This window comes from Macrobrachium nipponense, chromosome 6, assembly GCF_015104395.2.
Source record: "Macrobrachium nipponense isolate FS-2020 chromosome 6, ASM1510439v2, whole genome shotgun sequence".
Taxonomy (NCBI): domain Eukaryota; kingdom Metazoa; phylum Arthropoda; class Malacostraca; order Decapoda; family Palaemonidae; genus Macrobrachium; species Macrobrachium nipponense.
The window spans coordinates 12,788,929-12,811,216 of NC_061108.1; positions in this window are offsets into that span (position 1 = coordinate 12,788,929).

Genomic DNA, 22,288 nt, shown 5'->3' on the forward strand with positions numbered 1-22,288 from the left:
AAATCCTATAAACCTTCAAACTATTAAAATCCGTTTGAACAAGAATGAGACAGTTAATCAAATAATAACTTATATAAAGGAACTATACATTCCTCTATAAATCGTAACATGTTCAAATGACCCACAGAACTCTCCCACAACCGCAGTCGCACTTTGCACGCAAAATCTCGAGAAGCATGCACCCTCGAATGTCTTAGTGCGTTGTGTAAAAAGACTTTGCTGGGAAATGAAATTTTAATCCTTCCCGACACTCTGAAATATAACGATTTCCGCGAACAAAGCCTAGACACGGTTGACTCGCTGCAACAAGTTAATATAGTAATCCACAAAACCTATACATATAAATATCGCATTTCTTTTATTGTTGCTAACTTTTAATCCCACCGCTGCCACCAATATTAGGGCTTGTGCCTTGTATGATAAGGCGCCCTATGAGGTAATGTTAGACTAGCGATATCTTACGCTAAGTCGGTTGGTATTGCACTTCCATCTCAATGGAGTGTCTGGGGGTTTGTAGATCATTTACGAAGTCGGTATTATCTGTTGGTTATTACGACGATGTGTTAAACTCATGGTGAGGAGGTTCTTGTAGAAAACACGAAAGAAATAAAAATATATGTATTCTTCTGAAGTTTTACATGCTGAAGATCAGATATGATTGTACAAGTCTTCTCATAACGATAGCTTGATCGCTTCTGCCAATGATGATGGCTAATCCTATTCCTCTACATGATAACAAGCTTAGGTAAAGAGGTACAGGTCTTCTAATGACGATAGCTAACTCTGTTCTGCTCGTCTACCATCTCTGTTACAAGTTATGAAGGAACAGACAGTAGTTCGAACATATGAAACATACATACAAATGACGTAGTTTCATACGAACACACAATCAAAATGAGACACGCTACAGATCACGTAGGCCGTTTGAATTATAGGTCGGGGTAGTTGTCTCAAGCAGGGAGCTTGGACTAATGTTTATAAACAATTGAATGACTACAGGTGACGGCATGTTATCTTAGCCTACATACTTATTGTATACGTCATCTTTAGCGTCTCTAGTCTGATCACATTCCTGCAAGCAATCTGTGACCTCTTAGTTTTAGACTTTTTATATATTATGGACTAACATTCCATATTTTTATTATGTAAAAAACACTTACATATATATATATATATATATATATATATATATATATATATATATTATGTTATATATATATATATATATATATATATATATATATATATTATATATATATCTATTATATGTATATAATATAATATATATATATATATATATATATATATATATGATATATATATATATATATATATATATATATATATATATATATATATATATATATATATATATATACTATATATATATATGTATATATATATATATATATATATATATATATATATTATATATATATATATACTATATATATATATGTAATATATATATACATATATATATATATATATATATATATAATATATATATAATATCCTTATAATACATCTGCTCTTCGCACTTATTATGGCAGAAAAAAACTCGTACTCGGGAATGCAATAAAATGATTCACAAAGTACTCGGTATCACCACGTGAAGCAGCCGGAGGAAATGTTAACTTACACTTGCAATTATTTTTTTCTTTTAAATCGTGAATATCTACAGATACCTTCTAACGATAACCTGAGGAAATGAAACAGAATAGTCATTCTATTATTCTATATTTACTGACTTGTAAATGATTTCACTGATGAATGGTAATGAGGGAGATTGCTATTCATTTGCATATGCCTGTTTATTTGTATATAGCTTGATTTACATATCGTGGTTATTTCAGCGTAAAAAATAAGTCAAGGAATACAAAACTGTAAAAATAAGTAAAATTAAGTCAAGAAATACGAAACATTATTTGTAAATTGCTTGCGTGGTGTCACTTTGGCGATTGCTGAGAGGAACGGATATTTTGAGCAAGGCACTCTAACATTACGTTTTCTTCGAAACCGTCTCTAAAGAAAACGGAGATATTTTAGTGGGTAACAGATGTATATTAAATATTTCGAACTAAACTGAATTAGAAAATGTTTTACAAGTTTTGTGATAATTTGTCGCCCATAGGGCTATAAAAGCGATAGACGAACTTGTCAGTAAACCAATAAAAATTCTTTTTTGGCCAATAACATTTTATTTAGACATCAAACAGTCCAAAACTGTCAATAACTCGCTTTTAATCATTCCTTGAAATGCGAAGATTGGGTGTCAAACCATTCAGCGTTTCAGACGTAATAACATGGAATTAGAGTGGTTGGACAGCGCAAGTGAGGGAAGGAAGCGGGAATAGATGTAGAGTAAAAGGCTAAAAAGTAATGCCTACGGTGCACCACGAGAGGTGCACCGATGAGCATAAAATTAACAATCATACTGTTGTAAAAAGTCACGGACATTAAAAGCACTACTGTCGCACGTGAGACCAAGAGGTATGATGAATTAAGCTATTACCTTAATCACCAAACGGCAGACATTGAAAATAATAGTTTATGGTTTTGGAACTTCCGATAGGGAAATTATTTGTGAAATTAACCATTTTCTACGCCTGATGAGCCCGAAATCGAAAATTAATAAGTTTCGAATGACGTCATAAAAATTGAGAGTATTTTACTAAATGCCCTAGCTTTTTAACAGCGTAATACTGGTTTTCATCATAACGATTAAAAGAAGCGTCGTTCAAAGCCTCAAAGCAGAGAAAGTAATACAATTTTAAAACTAATTCTGTAGAGTAGACTATAGGAATAAGCAATTAAAAGTAGTAGTGGCTCTGGTTAACGGAGGAACGCTCTCTCTCTCTCTCTCTCTCTCTCTCTCTCTCTCTCTCTCTCTCTCTCTCTCTCCATCTAAGCCATGACTGATCTAAACCTCAAAATAATGTTTACGCTCCCTTCTCACAACCCCCCACCCCCCCTTTGTGTGTGTGTGTGTGTGTGTGTGTGTCTTTATCTAAGCCAAGACTGGTGTAAATTTCAAAATAATGTTTACTCTCTCTCTCTCTCTCTCTCTCTCTCTCTCTCTCTCTCTCTCTCTCTCTCTCTCTCTTAACCTAGTTGATACGCATTAACAGAATCATGCTCAGAGAAGGTGCAGATCTGTCGCAACACGAAGGTCGTTGACTCCCAACGGTGAGAGGTGAAAGGGCCCAAACAAAACAAAGAACCAGAATCCATCAACCGATAATTGAGTTCAGTTTCAGTAGAGAGAAACAAAAACACGCGACTTGTAAACACGCCCAGGCAGGGAAAGTGGGGATCTGCGGACGAGTGCGTTTACGAAGGTATTCTTCCATGTTATAGAATTCTAACTTTTCCAGTCAAAGGGTCAAAACACTAAATGCTGGATACAATCGGTCAAAAGCAGCAACGTTTAACGATCTTCCCTCAGTCCTGACTTTTGAACTCATTTATTTTGTGATAGTTCTAACGTGAAATCTAACTTTGAATGGGAATCTGTAAAAATATCAAGTTATGAAATCATTTCATCGGTTAGAATTGCAAGCATAGCATTTTGGCTCGGAACTGAAGTATATTAACAATAATAATAATCACTCTAAAGTATAAACTACCGTTAGCTCTACACAGAGAACCTTGCTATAAACAAATAAAAAATGAGCCAAAGTTTCTTCGGCGCAATCGAGTTTTCTGTACAGCGTACACTCAAGGCCACTGAAGGTAGATGAATCTCTTGGTGGTATCATTATAATGCTGTATGAGCCGTGGCTCATGAAACTCTACTCCTTTAGTGGTGGCCTGTACTGCCGCATTGCCAGAAGCACGATCATGGCTAACTTTAACCTTAAATAAAGTAAAAATTGCTAAGGCTAGAGGGCTGCAATTTGGTATGTTTGGCGAATAGAGACTGAATGATCAACATACCAATTTGCAACCCTCTAGCATCAGTAGTTTTTAAGATCTGAGGGCGGACAGAAAAAGTGAGGACGGACAGACAAAGCCGGCACAATAGTTTCCTTTTCAGAAAACTAAAGCTCTTCTGAATGCTATTCAAAGGAAAAGTATACTTAACTTGCTAAAGCAGTCCGCAGTGAATGTTTAAGTGTGACACTTTAATCGGAAATTCATGAAAAAGAAAATTCACTCTAAAGCAACGCAAATACTTATGACAGAGAAAGTGAGAGAAATAAACCACATGAAAATTCTTCAAAGCACGCGAAGGAGATTTCATTCTCCTATAAACTTCATCCCAACAAACTTAACGAGACTCTTGTGAGATTTTCTTCGTGAATAACTATTTCTGAAGAGACCTTCCCACCGCAATGACTTGCGCTTGACAACCAAGGATTTTCGCTTTCTCGGGGAGAAAGCCAGCAAACTACATTGTTGTTGTAGTTGCTGTTATTTTTGTTGCTGGGGTAGGAAATGTTTATGGAAGAGTCTAAAAGGTCTAAAAAAGGTGTTTCATGTTGAGTTAGAGATATAGGAATTGTAGGATAGGATATTTATGATTTATTTATTAGAATGAAAAGGTGAAATATAGATAATGTTCATGTTAAACAGCACAGAAATACGATTTTCTAAGAAATAAATAAGTGTATTTACTTTAATTTTCGTTGGTGAAACAAGGCTCTAGTTGACCGTAGATTTTAGTACGTTTTAAGGTCAAAAGTTAGGAATATAAGTAATGTTTACAACTTGTACATAAAGGGAAAATCTTGCATGCGTCCCGAGTAACCTGGAGGTCGGATCACGCCTTGTTCAATATGGAAAAATTTGCACCTATGAATACTAAAAAATAATTATTTCAGTATTCGGTAGTAAATATAATTTAATGTGTTATCGATGCAGGTTTTAACATCCATGAGAATTTGGCCAAATTCTTCTCCCAAATTGTTCAGAAGCCTTCGATCTTTTGTATAGTAAAGTACCCCAGGATTTCATAAAAGAATAAGCGTAAAAGGGTTAGATTTTATAGATAAACACTACAAATGGACATTAGTATCTTCCAAAACCGCTTTCAATTCCATCCTCGTTTTGAGTGTATCGGTAACAGTGCAGGTTGATAAAGAAGGAATTGTACTGTTTCTTATTTCATTTGCAAATATTGTTCAGCTTAAGAGGTTTGCAACAATGGAAGGAGCTGGCAGAAACAAAACGCTCTTGTGAGGTGACATCTCTAAGACTTTCAATCTAATGTCTTGCTCTAAAAGTAATGAATATGGTTTACGTTGAGAAAAGTTTCCGTTGAGTAAAGCAAGTATATATATATATATATGTATGTATGTATGTATGTATGTATGTATGTATATATATATATATATATATATATATAGATATATATATATATATACTATACTACATCACATATATAATTACATATACATATGTAATTTAGCTGAAATATTTTAACCCTTAAACGCGGAGCAGTAAATAAAAAATGACTCCCGTTATGCCGGAGGGGTTTGGAAGTGAGCGCGTAAGCGGAAAATATTTTTTTCAAAAAATCACACGCGCGCTTAGTTTTCAAGATTAAGAGTTTCATTTTGGCTCCTTTTTTTGTCATTGCTTGAAGTTTAGTATGCAACCATCAGAAATGAAAAAAAGTTCTCATTATCATATATAAATAATGCGATATATGATAGCGCAAAAACGAAATTTCATATATAATTGTATTCAATCGCGCTGTGCGCAAACGGTTGGAAGGTAACAAGTTACTTTTTTTTTCGTTGTAATGTGCACTAAATTGCGATCATTTTGATATATAACACATTGTAAAACGATAAAAGCAAACACAGAGAAAATATTATCACAAAATAATGCATGAATTCGTAACGCGCTTACGTAAACACATATTTTTTCAAAAATTCACCATAAATCTAAATATTGTCCTAGAGACTTCCAATATGTTTCAGAATGAAGACAAATGATTGAATATTACTATACTGTAAGAATATTAGCTTACAAATGCAGTTTTCGGCCATATCGACGAGCTAAAGTTGACCGAATGTCGAATTTTTATATATATATTTTTTTTTATATGCAATTATTTCGGAAATAAGAAAAGCTACAACTTTCAAATATTTTTCTGTTTTATTCTACATGAAATTGCGCACATTTTCATATATAAAAACTCTATGAAATGCCTAATATGAAACGGAGCAAATATTCCGAGAATGGGACTTACGCATTTCGGAGATTTGTGCGGAGAATCCGCGCGCGGAGGGAAGGAAAGTTTTTTTAAAAATTCACCATAAATTTAAATATTGTGCTAGAGACTTCGAATTTGTTTCACGATGAAGATAAATGACTGAATATTACTAGACTGTAAGAGTTTTATCTTACAATTGCGTTTTTCGACCATTTCGGTAGAGTCAAATTTGACCGAACGTGGTTTTTTTTCTATTTATCGTGATTTATATGCAAATATTTCGAAAATGAGAATAGCTACAACCTTCAACTATTTATTGTTGTATTATACATGAAATTGCGCACATTTTCATATATAAAACGTTATGTAACGGCTAATTTAAAATGGTGCAAACATTACCACAATCGCACGTATGATTTTTTTCGGGAAGAGTTACCGCGCGGACGTAAAGAAAATGGTTATTTTTTTCATAATTCACCATAAATTCGAAATATTGTGCTAGAGGACTTCCAATTTGTGCAAAATGAAGGTAAATGCTTGAATATTACTAGAATATAGGCGTTTTTTTAGCTTACAATTGCGTTTTTTTTCGAACCATTTCGGTAGAGTCAAAATTGACCGAAGGTTGAAAATTTGTCACTTATCATTTTTTATATGAAAATATTTCAAAATTGATAAAAGCTACCAACCATGGGTTGTTTTTTAGTTGTATTGTGCATGAAATTGCGCACATTTTCATATATAAAACTTTATGTAACGGCTAATTTAAAATGGTGGCAAACATTACCACAATCGCATGTATGATTATTTTCGGAAGAGTTACCGCGCGGACTAAGGAAAAAGTTTTTTCATAAAATTCACATAAATCGAAATATTGTGCTAGACACTTACCAATTAGTTGCAAAATTAAGATAAATGATTGAATATTACTAAAATATAAGAGTTTTAGCTTACTTAATTGCGTTTTTCGACCATTTCGGTAGAGTCAAAGTTTGACCGAAGGTTGAAATTTTGGCACTTATCGTTATTTATATGAAAATATCTTAAAACTGATAAAAGCTACAATCATGAGTATTTTTTTTGTTGTATTCTACATACAAATGCGCATTGTCATATATAATACTCTATGTAACGGATAATTTAAAATGGTACAAAAATTATGTCAAAGTGACGAAATAATTTTCAGAGATGTGTCACAGATACTTTTTAGTGCGGCAAGAAAGAAATTCGCGCTTGCGCGCACCTGCGTAACGATTGTAAACAAAACAACACTTGATCCGTGAACTCCCAGCATCCCCCAAGGCGCGTGAGTTCAAGAGTTTTTCGGCTGGTAGGCCTAAAAGTATTTTTCCGCGAATTTTTAAAAAACTTTGTATGTCGACGATAAAATACGTCCAGTCGGCACCACGAGAGACAAAAAATGTCGACGTAAAATACGTCCAGTCGGCGTTTAAGGGTTTAATGTTCTTCTCGTCATTTGTAAGTTTGTTTGGTACTTCTGGTCTGTTTTAATCAAGTGTGCATGTAATTTAAGTGTGGAGAGTTGTAATTTTACATTAAACTGTTTTAAACTTTTTCAACTATTGGATCTTGTAATCAGCTCTTATTTTATGTTATCATATACTTTATTTTGTAGAAATATCCCTGTAGATGTGCGATGTTGTCACGAAACGTAGGATTAAAGCATAATGTGAATTTCTTCGTGTTCCCGCCCTTAATCTTCTTTATCGTATATACAAACACACACACACACACACACACACACACACACACTATATATATATATAATATATATATATATATATATATATATATATATATATATATATATATATATATATATATACATATATATATGTGTGTGTGTTTGTGTGTGTGTATTTGTATATACGATAAAGAAGATTAAGGGCGGGAACACGAAGAAATTCACATTATGCTTTAATCCTACGTTTCGTGACAACATCGCCACATCTTCAGGGATATTTCTACAAAATAAAGTATAATATGTTAACATAAAATAAGAGCTGATTACAAGATCCAATAGTTGAAAAGTTAAAAGAGTTTAATGGTAAAATTACAACTCTCACACTTAAATTACATGCACACTTGATTAAAACAGATCAGAAGTACCAAACAACTTACAAATGACGAGAAGAACATTAAAAAATTTCAACTAAATTACACAAACATAAAAGTAACAAATATAATAAAAAGTAAAAGTCATATATTCTCAAAACCACAGCCAAAAAAAGCTCAACACTTAACCAACCTTTCAGCATCAAAGATAAAAACACACTAAAAGTAAACAACGTCAAGAGGCACAAGGAATGATATTATAATTAGGCTAAAAACAAGGGGACAGCAGAGGAATGGTTGTTTAAGGTTGGAACACGTAGCTTGATGTTCAGAGTTTCCAAAATCAACAGTTCGTTGGGTTCCTTTGTTTGGCTAATAATGTTAAAATCTTCGTATTTGACTGTAGCTTTACATTTAATAGTGTGCTTCCTTATATAAGATGTTTCTGGGTTAGATAGCTTACACCCAGTTCTATAACTAACGCCCCGATGGGAATCGGCCCTGACCCTGAGAAGACGCCGGGTAGATCCCACATATTTTCCTAGATTACATCTGGGACAAGTGTATTCATAAAAGACACCCGACGTCATCAAAGGGCAGAGCCGATCTTTAAACTTGAAGAGCAAGCCAATGGTCTTGGGATTCTTGGGTACAAGCATTAGATTTACGGCTCCAAAATGTCTGTGCACAATCTTGGTAAACTCTTTTCGAAAATTGTCATTTAACAGGTACGGGAAACTGGCATAAAGAGGGAGCTTGGGGACCTTAAAACATATAGACTGTTCAGAAACCCTTTTATTAAGTAGTTTATTTAAAATTCTATAAAAGATCTAGAAGGAAAGCAATTATTAGAGAAGTACTGGAGAAGGAAAGTAATTTCGTTGTGGAAGAGAGACTTTATTTTGTAGAAATATCCCTGAAGAAGTGGCGATGTTGTCACAAAACGTAGGATTAAAGCATAATGTGAATCTCTTCGTGTTCCTGCCCTTAAACTTCTTTATCGTGTGAATAAACGCCCTGTACGTCTGACCTGTGTTGTATTTGTATATATGTATATGTATGTGTGTGTGAGTGTCTGTGGATATAATAGAGGTGTGCGGACGAGAATAAATTATAAAAGTTATGTTCTTCTAATAAGTGATAAAAGAATTTTGCAAGATGTGAGAAAACATAAAAGGTAGCATAGCAGTAACAAGTTACGTGATCAAAGTATTCCTTAAAACACATCTCTCACTACTGACATTTCAGTCATCCTCTATCTATATTTTCGTTCTTATCTAAAGCAAGGAAGACATAGTAGCTAATAATGAAAAAAAATTTAAAAGAAAAAAAATGTAATAATTTCCCCCCCACTTCGCATTGAAATTCTTCTGGAAGCGAAAACAATTAAGCCCCCACTCAAAAAAAAAAAAAAAAAAAAGCGAATCGTTTGATATGCTAATACGGCGCATAAGTAAGTCTCCTGTAGAATTCATTATCATTCTTTTGAGGGCATAAGTAATTAAACACATTCTTATGGAAAGAGCAAATGGTTCTTCGATATCCGTGGCGTCGGAAGTTTGGACGAGGACGTTAATTTAATATTCTCGATTTCTTTCATAAACCCGGCAACATTTTTTTTTTTTATGATCATTATTGTATTCTTTCTTCCAAAGCCTTTAGTTAGCAGTGTACAATATACCATAGCAATCGTGTGATATTGCTTAGGAATTTTTGGATAGTTATGATGGAAGGTTCACAAAAAAATTATAATTGACAACACTGCGTCACTTAATAGTGTTCTTGTGAAACATTCATTTGAGAAATTTGAGAGTAAATTATAGTAGATGACACACACATAGGTATATATATATATATATATATATATATATATATATATATATTATATATATATATATATATATATATCTGCATATTCTCCCCGGTTCCAGAGCGTGTTTGTTGCCTCCAGTTTTTAGCATCTTATCTACAATGCATTATTCAGGAAAAGTATGTAAGAATAATAATATTTTGGGGTGAGTCGATCATATGGGGCGAATGGAAATTAGATCAGTTCAGCCATCTTCGGAATCCAAAATAACAGTCAGACAGAGGTTCCTACCTACTTAATAGAATCAGGAAGTGTAGAATAAAAGATGAAGAAAAAAAATGGTATAATATTCCCTCCCCGCTTTTTACCCTGAATATTAATGCCTTATATGGTACAAACGCATGATTAATGGTCGTAGTGATTACACTTCGTAAAATCCACACTAGTTTAATATAGGATTAGTTAGACCCAGCTGTCACCCGACATCAAATTTAGATTGTTTTATAACAGGGAATTTGTTTAGGAATAAACAGAATAAAATTATTGTCTTTTATCTACCTAATAAATAACACTGACAGACGAAATATTCGTAAAAATTAGCCTGAGCTTAAAGTAGGCATTTACTACTGAATTGTAGATCCATGACACATTGGTTTTTAATTGAATCTAAAAATAATTTAATAAAAGTGAATTATCCTTAACTTGATGTACTATGATGTTATTATTTTACCAGTGTTAACTTATAAAAGTAATTATGCTTAACTTGATGTACTAATGTTGTTATTTATTACCAGCGTTAACTTCTGAAATGTAACAATTTGCAAAGTATAATAAGTCTGGAACCAGAGAAACCGTTTAACGTGTTCCTTAAACTTGAAAAGAAAAAGGAATAAATTTTCTCGCCAGAACAGAAATGTATGAGATGTATATGTAAAGTGAGATGGCTGGAAGGGAGAAGTCTGGAAGTTTTATAGAAAAACTATTCTAACAAAAAAGAAGGGGGGGGGTGGGGGGTGGATGTGTCTGAAGACTTTGGAACTAGATGCACTTCAATAAGGTTTTAGCACATCATTTTATAGAAAAAGACCTGTACTGCTCTTGGTACTAATTTTACAGTAATTGTTTGTTTAACTTTAAGTTAAATTAAGTTTTTTTCACTCCTTTGCATCGAGCATTTTCAAGAACTTCCTGGTTTTGATTTGATTGTGATTTATATAGATTTTTGGCATTATGCCAAGCACTGGGGCAACTAAGTAAAAGGTTTGAAAGGTCATAGGAAGAAAACCTCAAAGCAGTTGCACTATGAAAAAATTGTTAGGAGAGGGTGGACAGTAAGATGGAAGAAATAGAATATGAACGGAGGTACAGTAAATGGAATGAAAAAAGTTGTAGCTAGGGGCCGAAGGGACGCTGCAAAGAACCTTAAGTAATACCTACATTGCACCGAATGAGGTGCACTGACGGCACTAATTCCCTACGTGGAAGGACTTCCTAGTGGAACTCGTTTCACCCCGAAATAGAATTTTTATATAATTATTTTAGTGATTATTGCTTTCCTGCCTCTGTGCTTCACAGGCATGTTTGTTTGTTTTGTTTTTTTTTTTTTTTTTTTTAGACCCTTAAACCCTTTAAGTTTTTTTTTTATTATTCCTGAGATAAGTATACCTACAGTACCTAAACTGCCCTTCTATGCTAGCCTTCCTTTGGTTCATGATGAGTAGGCCTACTTTACAGAAAAATCACGAGGTCTTATTTCCAATTATGCCCCCGCCATTAAACTGAATATCATTCCCATTAATCCAGTCACAGTCATGAGTCTGTTCAAATTTACAGGCAGCCTTAAGTCCCTTGATGACCTCAGGTGTCGTCCTTGAATTCGATTGACTTAGATGTATAGTCTGGGGACTAACGTGGGATCGACACAGAGGTTGTTCAAGGTGCAAATCGTTTGTCAAATTCGTCAGTTATCTGACTGGTGTCGTCAAATAATCCTGAGTTCTCTAATATCCTAGCCCAGTGGTTCTTAACCTTTTTATGACCACGCCCCCTCTAAGAGTTAGTCCTTTCTGTCCCTCCCCCCTTGCATCTATGAGTAAAATTCGCTCCCAGATTTAAAGGAAAATTTTAAAAAATGGGGAAGAGAAGGGGTTTCGAAGGATAGGAAGAGAGGTCAATCATTACAAAACGTGGTCAGCCCAACGAGCCTAACTAGAGTAGTAGACTCTAGGAAAGTAATGTTACGAGGCGATACTTCTGCATTTTTCCATAAACTTCTGAATATAAGTTCCTCACTCTTGTTAAGAGAATAACAAATATAATCAGATAATTTTTTCCCCTAAGGCTCGCGCCTCCTCTGGAAACTGCTGGCGACTCCCAGGTTATGAACCATTGACTTAGCCCATGCAAAAAAAAAATAATAATAATAATAATAATGATGATATCGAGTACGATGATTTTAAAATTCCAGGCAGAGTGCCGAACCACCAAATTTTGACAATTTTAGTCATTATTTATAAAACGGGCCCCCGCCCTTCTCCCTTTCTGATGGTTTGCTTAATTTCTTTTGACCTAATGTAGATTTTTGTCACTTTAGTAACTGTTTTTTTTTTTTTTTTTTATCATCAATGAAGACTTGTAGTGATTTATGTTGGTTCCCTTTTAGCTTCAGAATGAGACGCTAATCTTGAAACGTCACGCCATATTATTTTGATTAAACATCTGAAAGGTTCTGGGATATGTCTCCTAATCCCCCCCCCCCCCCCCCCGCACCAATTTTGATATTCGCTCAAGTATTATAAATTGCCAACTACCTGCTTTATATATATATATATATATATATATATATATAATATATATATATATTATATATATATATATACATATATATACATACGATATACATATATATATATATATATACATACGATATATATATATACATCGTATATATATATATAGATATATATATATATATATATAATATATATATATATATATACGATGTAATTATATATATATATATATATATATATATATATATATATAATATACATCGTATATGTATGTGCATGTGTTTAGAGATAAATGTATGTTTATGCATATTTGTATGCATACACATATATAAATATAAAATATGCACAAAAGAAACTCATGTAATTGCATTGATACTTCATGCAACATAATACATTACATATTTCCGACTGCTAATCAGGAATAAGCAAGCAAAATTCTAAATATATTACAACTCGACTGATGAAATCATTCTTTTCACAACATGCTTATAGGCTTACGGCCATATAGAAAAGAACTATAGCATCGAAAACAAAAGGCCCCCTTCCTCTCTCTTTTGCGTTCTAGAGCACTCGGCCGTATCACCTGGTTCAAAAGGAATCCGGGCGTGGAGGTGACAAGGCAACTATCAGTCATTCCGATGTTTCCATGTTGTACCTCTCATTCCTCCTCTCCTTCTTCCCGAAACATTGGTGTACAATCATTTTTCCCAGTCTTTCCTGTCCTGCTACATGACCTGACAACTTCAGAGCATATGGGATTCTTATTGCTCTGTTAAAGAAAACTATTGTGACAACTTCAGAGCATAAGGGATTCTTAGTATTATGTTAAAGTAAACTATTGCGACAACTTCAGAGCATATGGGATTCTTAGTGCTCTGTTAAAGAAAACTATTGTGACAACTTCAGAGCATATGGGATTCTTAGTGATTTGTTAAAGAAAACTATTGTGACAATTTCAGAGCAAATGGGATTCTTAGTGCTCTGTTAAGAAAACTATTGTGACAACTTCAGAGCAAATGGGATTCTTAGTGCTCTGTAAAAGAAAACTATTGCGACAACTTCAGAGCAAATGGGATTCTTAGTGTTCTGTTAAAGAAAACTAAGCGACAACTTCAGAGCAAATGGGATTCTTAGTGCTCTGTAAAAAAAAGCTATTGTGACAATTTCAGAGCGTATGGGATTCTTAGTGCTCTGTAAAAGAAAACTTTTGAGACAACTGCAGAGCATATGGGATTCTTAGTGCTCTGTAAAAGAAAACTATTATAGACAACTTCAGAGCATATGGGATTCTTAGTGTTCTGTTAAAGAAAACTATTGTGACAACTTCAGAGTGTATGGGATTCTTAGTGCTCTGTAAAAGAAAACTATTGCGACAACTGCAGAGCATATGGGATTCTTAGTGCTCTGTAAAAGAAAACTATTATAGACAACTTCAGAGTGTATGGGATTCTTAGTGCTCTGTAAAAGAAAACTATTATAGACAACTTCAGAGTGTATGGGATTCTTAGTGCTCTGGTTAAAAGAAAAACTATTATAGACATAAACTTCAGAGCATATGGGGATTCTTTAGTGCGCTGTAAAAGAAAACTATTATAGCAACTTCAGAAGCATATGGATTCTTAAAAAGTGCTCTGTAAAAGAAAACTTATTCTAGGACAACTTTCAGAGGCATAATGGGATTCTTAGTGTTTCTGTTAAAGAAAACTTATTGTGACAAACTTCAGAGTTGGTATGGGATTCTTAGTGCTCTCAAACAAAACGAAAACTATTATAGACGAAACTTCAGAGCATATGGGATTCTTAGTTGCTCTGTAAAAGAAAAACTATTATAGGACAACTCTTAGAGGCATCAAGGATTCTTAGTTGCTCTGTAAATGACAAACTATGCGACAACTGCAGAGCATATTGGGGATTCTTAGTGCTCTGTAAAAAGAAAACTATTGTGACCAACTTCAAGAGCATATGGGATTCTTAGTGCTCTGTAAAAGAAAAAACATAGTTATAGGAACAACTTCAGAGCCATATGGGATTCGTTAGTGCTCTGTTTAAAGAAAGAAAAACTATTGTGACAACTTCAGAGGCATATGGGATTCTTAGTGCTCCTGTAAAAGACAAAACTATCACAAACAACTTCAGAGGCATAATGGGATTCTTAGTGATCTTGTGTGTTAAAAGAAAACTATTGCGACAACTGCAGAGCATATGGGATTCTTAGTGCTCTGCAAAAGAAAACTATTGTGTATAACTTCAAGCAGCATTGGGATTCTTATTGCTCTGGTAAAAGAAAACTATTATAGACAACTTCAGAGGCAATAAGGGATTCTTTTAGTTGCTCTATTAAAGAAAACTATTGTGACAAACTTTAAGAGCATATGGGATTCTTAAGTGCTCTGTAAAAGACAAACTATTACCAACAACTTCAGAGCAAATAAGATTCTTAGTGTTTCTGTTAAAGAAAAACTATTGCAAACAACTTCAGAGGCATAATGGATTGCTTATGCTCTGTAAAAAGGAAAACTATTGCGACAACTTCACAGCATATGGATTTCGTTAGTGCTCTGTATAAAGAAATCTATTGCGACAAACTTCAGAGCATAAGGGATTCTTCAGTGCTCTTGTAAAAGAAAAACTATTGCAACAACACTTAAGAGGCTATATGGGAATTCTTAGTGTTTCTTGTAAAAGAAAAAAAACTATTGTGACAACTTCAGAGCATATGGGATTCTTGAGTGCTCTGGTAAAGGGAAACTATTGCGACAACTTCAGAGCATATGGGGATTCGTTAGCTCGCCTGTAAAAGAAATCTATTGCGACAACTTCAGAGGCATAACGGGATTCTTATGGCTCTGTTTAAAGAAATCTATTGCAACAACTTCAGAGCATATGGGATTCTTAGTGCTCTGTAAATAAAAAAAACTATTGCGACAACTTCAGAGCATATGGGATTCTTAGTGCTCTGTAAAGAAAAAAATTCTATTGCGACAACTTCAAGAAAGCAAATTAAGAGTTCGTTAGTGTTCTTGTTAAAGAAAAACGTATTGCCAAACACTTGCAGAGCATAAGGGTATTCTGTTAGTGTTCTGTTAAAAGAAAAAACTATTGCCAACAACTTCAGAGCATATGGGATTCTTAGTGTTCTGTTTAAAGAAAACTATTGTGACAAACTTCAGAGCAAATGGGATTTCTTAGTTGCTCTGTAAAAGAAATCTATTGCGACAACTTCAGAGCAAATAAAAGATTGCGTTAGTGTTTCTGCTTAAAGAAACTATTGTGACAAACTTCAGAGCAATTAGGATTCTTAGTGCTCTGTAAAAGATAAATCTATTGCGACAACTTCAGAAAGCAAATAAACGATTCTTAGGTGTTTCTGGTTAAAGAAAAACTATTGCAACAACTTCAGAGCATAAGGGATTCTTAGTGTTCTGTTAAAGAAAACTATCGCGACAACTTCAGAGCATAAAGGATTCCTAGTGTTCTGTAAAACAAAACTATTGCGACAACTTCAGACCATAAGGGATTCTTAGTGTTCCGTTAAAGAAAACTATTGCGATAACTTCACACCAAAGGGGATTCTTAGTTTTCTGTTAATGAAAACTATTGTAACAACTTCAGAGCAAATGCGATTCTTATTGCTTTATAAAAGAAAACTATTGTGACAACTTCAGAGGATATGGGATTCTTAGTGTTCTGTTAAAGAAAACTATTGCGTGAAAGAAAAAACAGAAACAATGAGATCTTTTAAGCTCAAATAAAAGAGAGGCGAACGAAGACACTGAAATCGTTAATGAATATCTTAGGGGGAGAGCTGTGCAGAGAAAGAACACCTTTATTTTTTATTTTTATTCTTTAGAACGAAATTATTATTATGGGAAAAATCACAAAATGCGAGTCGAACAATGATAGTGGAAGAGGAGGAAAAATATAGGGGAACGAATTAAGGAATAATGGGGTAAATTATATGAAAAAAGTAAAAAAAAAAAAAATAAAAAAAACCAGAACGTTCTATCTTTGAAAAGAATTCTGATAATAAAAAACAAAATCCCGAAATAAAGAGTCACCTCTTCAAATGCAAGGAAAACAGATATGTAATATAATGCCAAAATAAAAATCGAAAACGAAAAGGGAAAAATGAAAAGACTTATTTGGGAGCTATGAAACAAAACCGAACGTAGGAACAATGGAAATACGCTCTTAGAAAAATGAATGGTGATTGGGTTCGCATATTTTTCCATATTTAAATGCAAGTTTTTAAAAAGGAGGGGAAACGAGATACTGAGATTGAGTGTTGATACAACTGGATATCAAAGCTCTAATTTACCCAAAAGCTTTCTCGCAAAAAATATTTCCTGGAAGAGTAACAAAATAATGTTTGCGGTTGAATACAGTTTAATTTCTACTCGTATTATTAACATGAGTGCGATTCACCGCACCTTTAAATAAAACCCTATGAAAAACGAAACATAATTCAAAAGTGCTCTGTGAAAGAAAACTATTGTGGCAACTTTAGAGCATAAGGGATTCTTAGTGCTCTGTAAAAGAAAACTATTATAGACAACTTCAGAGCAAATGGGATTCTTAGTTCTCTGTTAAAGAAAACTATTATGACAACTTCAGAGGATATGGAATTCTTAGTGATCTGTAAAAAAAAAACTATTGCGACAACTTCAGAGCATATGGGATCCTTAGTGCTCTGTAAAAGAAAACTATTACGACAACTTCAGAGAATATGGGATTTTTAGTGCTCTGTAAAAGAAAACTATTGCGACAAATTAAGAGCATAAGGGATTCTTAGTGTTCTATTAAAGAAAACTATTGTGACAACTTCAGAGCATAAGGGATTCTTAGTGTTCTGTTAAAGAAAATTATTGCGACAACTTCAGAGCATAAGGGATTCTTAGTGTTCTGTTAAAGAAAACTATTGCAACAACTTCAGACCATAAGGGATTCTATAGTGTTCCGTTAAAGAAAACTATTGCGATAACTTCAGAGCAAAGGGGATTCTTAGTGTTCTGTTAATGAAAACTATTGTAACAACTTCAGACCATAAGGGATTCTATAGTGTTCCGTTAAAGAAAACTATTGCGATAACTTCAGAGCAAAGGGGATTCTTAGTGTTCTGTTAATGAAAACTATTGTAACAACTTCAGAGCAAATGGGATTCTTAGTGCTTTATAAAAGAAAACTATTGCGATAACTTCAGAGCATAAGGGATTCTTAGTGTTCTGTTAAAGAAAACTATTGCGACAACTGCAGAGCATATGGGATTCTTAGTGCTCTGTAAAAGAAAACTATTGTGACAACTTCAGAGCATATGGGATTCTTAGTGCTCTGTAAAAGAAACTATTATAGACAACTTCAGAGCATATGGGATTCTTGGTGTTCTGTTAAAGAAAACTATTGTGACAACTTCAGAGTGTATGGGATTCTTAGTGCTCTGTAAAAGAAAACTATTGCGACAACTGCAGAGCATATGGGATTCTTAGTGCTCTGTAAAAGAAAAATATTATAGACAACTTCAGAGCATATGGGATTCTTAGTGCTCTGTTAAAGAAAACTATTGTGATAACTTCAGAGTGTATGGGATTCTTAGTGCTCTGTAAAAGAAAACTATTGCGACAACTGCAGAGCATATGGGATTCTTAGTGCTCTGTAAAAGAAAACTATTGCGACAACTGCAGAGCATATGGGATTCTTAGTGCTCTGTAAAAGAAAACTATTATAGACAACTTCAGAGCATATGGGATTCTTAGTGCTCTGTAAAAGAAAACTATTGTGACAACTTCAGAGCATAAGGGGTTCTTAGTGTTCTGTTAAAGAAAACTATTGTGACAACTTCAGAGCAAATGGGATTCTTAGTGCTCTGTAAAAGAAAACTATTGTGACAACTTCAGAGCATAAGGGATTCTTAGTGTTCTGTTAAAGAAAACTATTGTGACAGCTTCAGAGCATATAGGATTCTTAGTACTCTGTTAAAGAAAACTATTGTAACAACTTCAGAGCATAAAGGATTCTTAGTGCTCTGTAAAAGATAACTATTGCTACAGCTCCAGAGGATATGAGATTCTTAGTGCTCTGTAAATGAAAACTATTGTGACAGCTTCAGTGCAAATGGGATTCCTAGTGCTCTGTAAAAGAAAACTATTTTGACAACTTCAAAGCTTATGGGATTTTTAGTGTTCTGCAAAAGAAAAATATTGAGATGGCTTTGTCTGTCCGTCCACACTTTGTCCTGCCTCATTCTTTCTGTTCACCTTCAGAAATTAAAATCTACTGAGGCTAGAGGGCTGTAAACTGGTATGTTGATCATCTACCCAACAATCATTAAACATACCAAATTGCATCCCTCTAGCCTCAGTAGTTTTTATATTATCTAAGGTTAAATATAGCCATACTCGTGCGTCTGGCAACGATATAGGACTTGTCAACCCCTTGGGTAAAGTTCGTTGGCCCGGGCTCATACAGCATTATGCCGAGACCACCGAAAGATAGATCTATTTCCGATGGCCTTCATTATATACATAGTACAGAAAACTATCGCGCCGAAGAAACTTCGGTGCATTATGCATTTATTTTTCTTTATTTTAGATATTCTCCACAGAAAGTAATATGAGTTCATGTACACATTTTACGGTTCTCATTTCCTTGGTGTTCGTTCTGCCTCAGGTTTATAGATTATGAACTACAGGTGTATGGGTCTGTCTCTATTTTGTTTTGTTTTTGTTTTGTTTGTATGGTGTTTTTACGCTGCATGGAACCAGTGGTTATTCAGCAACGGGACCAACGGCTTTACGGGACTTCCGAACCACGTCGGGAGTGAACTCCTATCACCATAAATACACATCTCTCACTCCTCAGTGGAATGGCCGAGAATCGAACTCACGGCCACCGAGGTGGCAGGCCAACACCATATCGGCTACGCCATTGAGGAGCTGTTTTTGTTGTTGTATCCGTAGTCTTGAAGTTTGAAGTTATCTATCAATGACAAGCTTTCTTTCCTATTTGAAATCCATCCAGCGTTTTAATAACATCCGTTTCGCAGTCTCTTTCAATATTCTTCTGTATCTCAAACAGAATTAACTCGCGTAGTTGTCAGCGCCGATGAAAAATTCTTTTTGTTTTGATCTTGATTTTCCTTCCATTATAACTTTATCTCCGGAATTTTCAGTTTTATTTTTATCTTGTTTTAAAGGTGCTTTTTTTTAAAACCAACATATCCATAATCAGGATTAAAAGCAGTTCATCTCTCAGGAACGATTTTCCAATTAAATGAGTCATTTCACTTTTTTTTTATTTGTTTCATTTCAGCGTCTTGCCTTGTGGAAATAGTGAGAATTATTTGTTTCTTCCAAAAAATTTGCTACAGTTTCAACTCTTGTTTACGAAAAACAATAAAATCGGTACCAAATTCAAAAGGAAATAATACGTGACTGTCAACTACTACCAGTGTTTGCAACCACAATCCGAGATGTTTTATTCAGAAACCTCCTTTTAAAGATAGGTACATCATCTGACACCATTACCTAATATCATTATCACGGTTATTTTGGGCAGCGTCGGATCTTCCTTGTTATGTACTTGTATAGGAATTAGGAAATTGCCGTCAGTGTATCAGAAACTGTTTAATGGCATATTTCAAACCATCCTTAGATGTCATAAAAATCATAAGCCACTAAATGTAATTTTTCTCAACATTTTTCCCCCTTTTATAATCAAACGAGTACTAAATGTTACCTCTGCTCATATTTTAAGAAGCTATTTTCCATCTTATTTCTTCGATAATTTATTACATTTATTACGTTTTCCTCTCGCTTTATGTCTTAGCTATTTCAACCGTATAGTTGGTTCCCCTATTTGCAATGCAATTTTACTCTGCATTTTTATTCATACCTACTCAATACTAATTTATGCTTTAAAATATCGTTCCAGTGCAAGAATACAATTCCTTTTTAATTCTGCGTTTCGCCATAGGTTGGCAAAAGTGATAATATTCTTTTATCTTTTCTTATTCTTCTGCATTTTGTTTCGTATTTAAACGTCGTTCAATTATTTCTCCTTTCCCCACTACCCTCGAGGTTATTTCGTTTTTTATCTCACTCTACGTAATACAAAGACAAAACTCCCAACATTTTACCTTCTATATACTTTTACACTTTCTATACTTTAACCCTCTTCAAAAATCTTTAATGCTACTCGTTAGCGTTGAACAGTATTTTCTCCTTGTTTTGAATTTTAAATTCTACTGCTGTTCCTTCTCGTGCTTTCTTCTCTACATGACCAGCGAAATTCCCTGTCATTCTTACAAATACGGTTGACACATGGAAGGTCCTACTATACCAATTATTTGCGCAAATAACTGCCTTTTCAAATGAGTATTTGTGTCGTACACCTAAAAAACTAAAAAATTGTACCACTTTTAATGTATTTTAAGCCTATCCCAAGGCTGTGGCTCCAAAACGCTCGCCCTTTGCTTCACTTCATTTCCTTAATACACTCGCATCAGTGGATTCTGAGATATGGGAGCAACCTTAGAAAAAATGTGCGTAGAATATATTACCTTGAAGGTTCTCTCTCTCTCTCTCTCTCTCTCTCTCTCTCTCTCTCTCTCTCTCTCTCTCTCTCTCTATATATATATATATATATATATATATATATATATAATATATATATATATATATATATATATGTATATATAATATTTACACTATACGAATATAATATATATATATATGTGTGTGTGTGTGTGTGCGTTTTTATGTGTGAAGTGACGCATAATTCTTTGTTGCTTGCAACTGGTTTTCACGTTATAAATGATTTAAAAATAATCAAATCATTAATAAATTGAAATCCAGTTTCAGCAACAAAGTATCACTCCTTTGCATTCCTTCGTCGTCACCTAAATCATTATAGCATCACATAAAGAGACAAAAGAAATACCAAAGTCATGAAGCTCCCTTGCACCAAATTCTCCGGCAAGTGAAAACAATTAGGGCCCGACTCCGGCCAAGAGGAGTAGCGTCGTTTGTCATGGTAATAAGGTAAATAAGAAACTCTTATGTAGACTTCATTATCATTCTTTCAGGGGACATGAGCGCTTAAACACATTCTGGCGGAGAGGCAGAATGATTTTCCTATAGCTGTACTGTCCGATCTTTTGACGGTTGCGTTTACATCTTACTTAATTTCGGTACACAAAAGAACGTATGCTATGAAATACACTTGGGAATTATACACAGAGAAATTTAATACATTTCTTTTTGAAATCGTTGCTAAAATGCAGATTAGACCATTCTGCGATGTTGATGATCGTCCAAATATATTTTTGTTACCTTCAGGTATATGTAAATGTCTAATTTTCATAAATATGTCTACGATTATATATATATATATATATATATATATATATATATATATATATATATATATATATATATATTTATATATGTG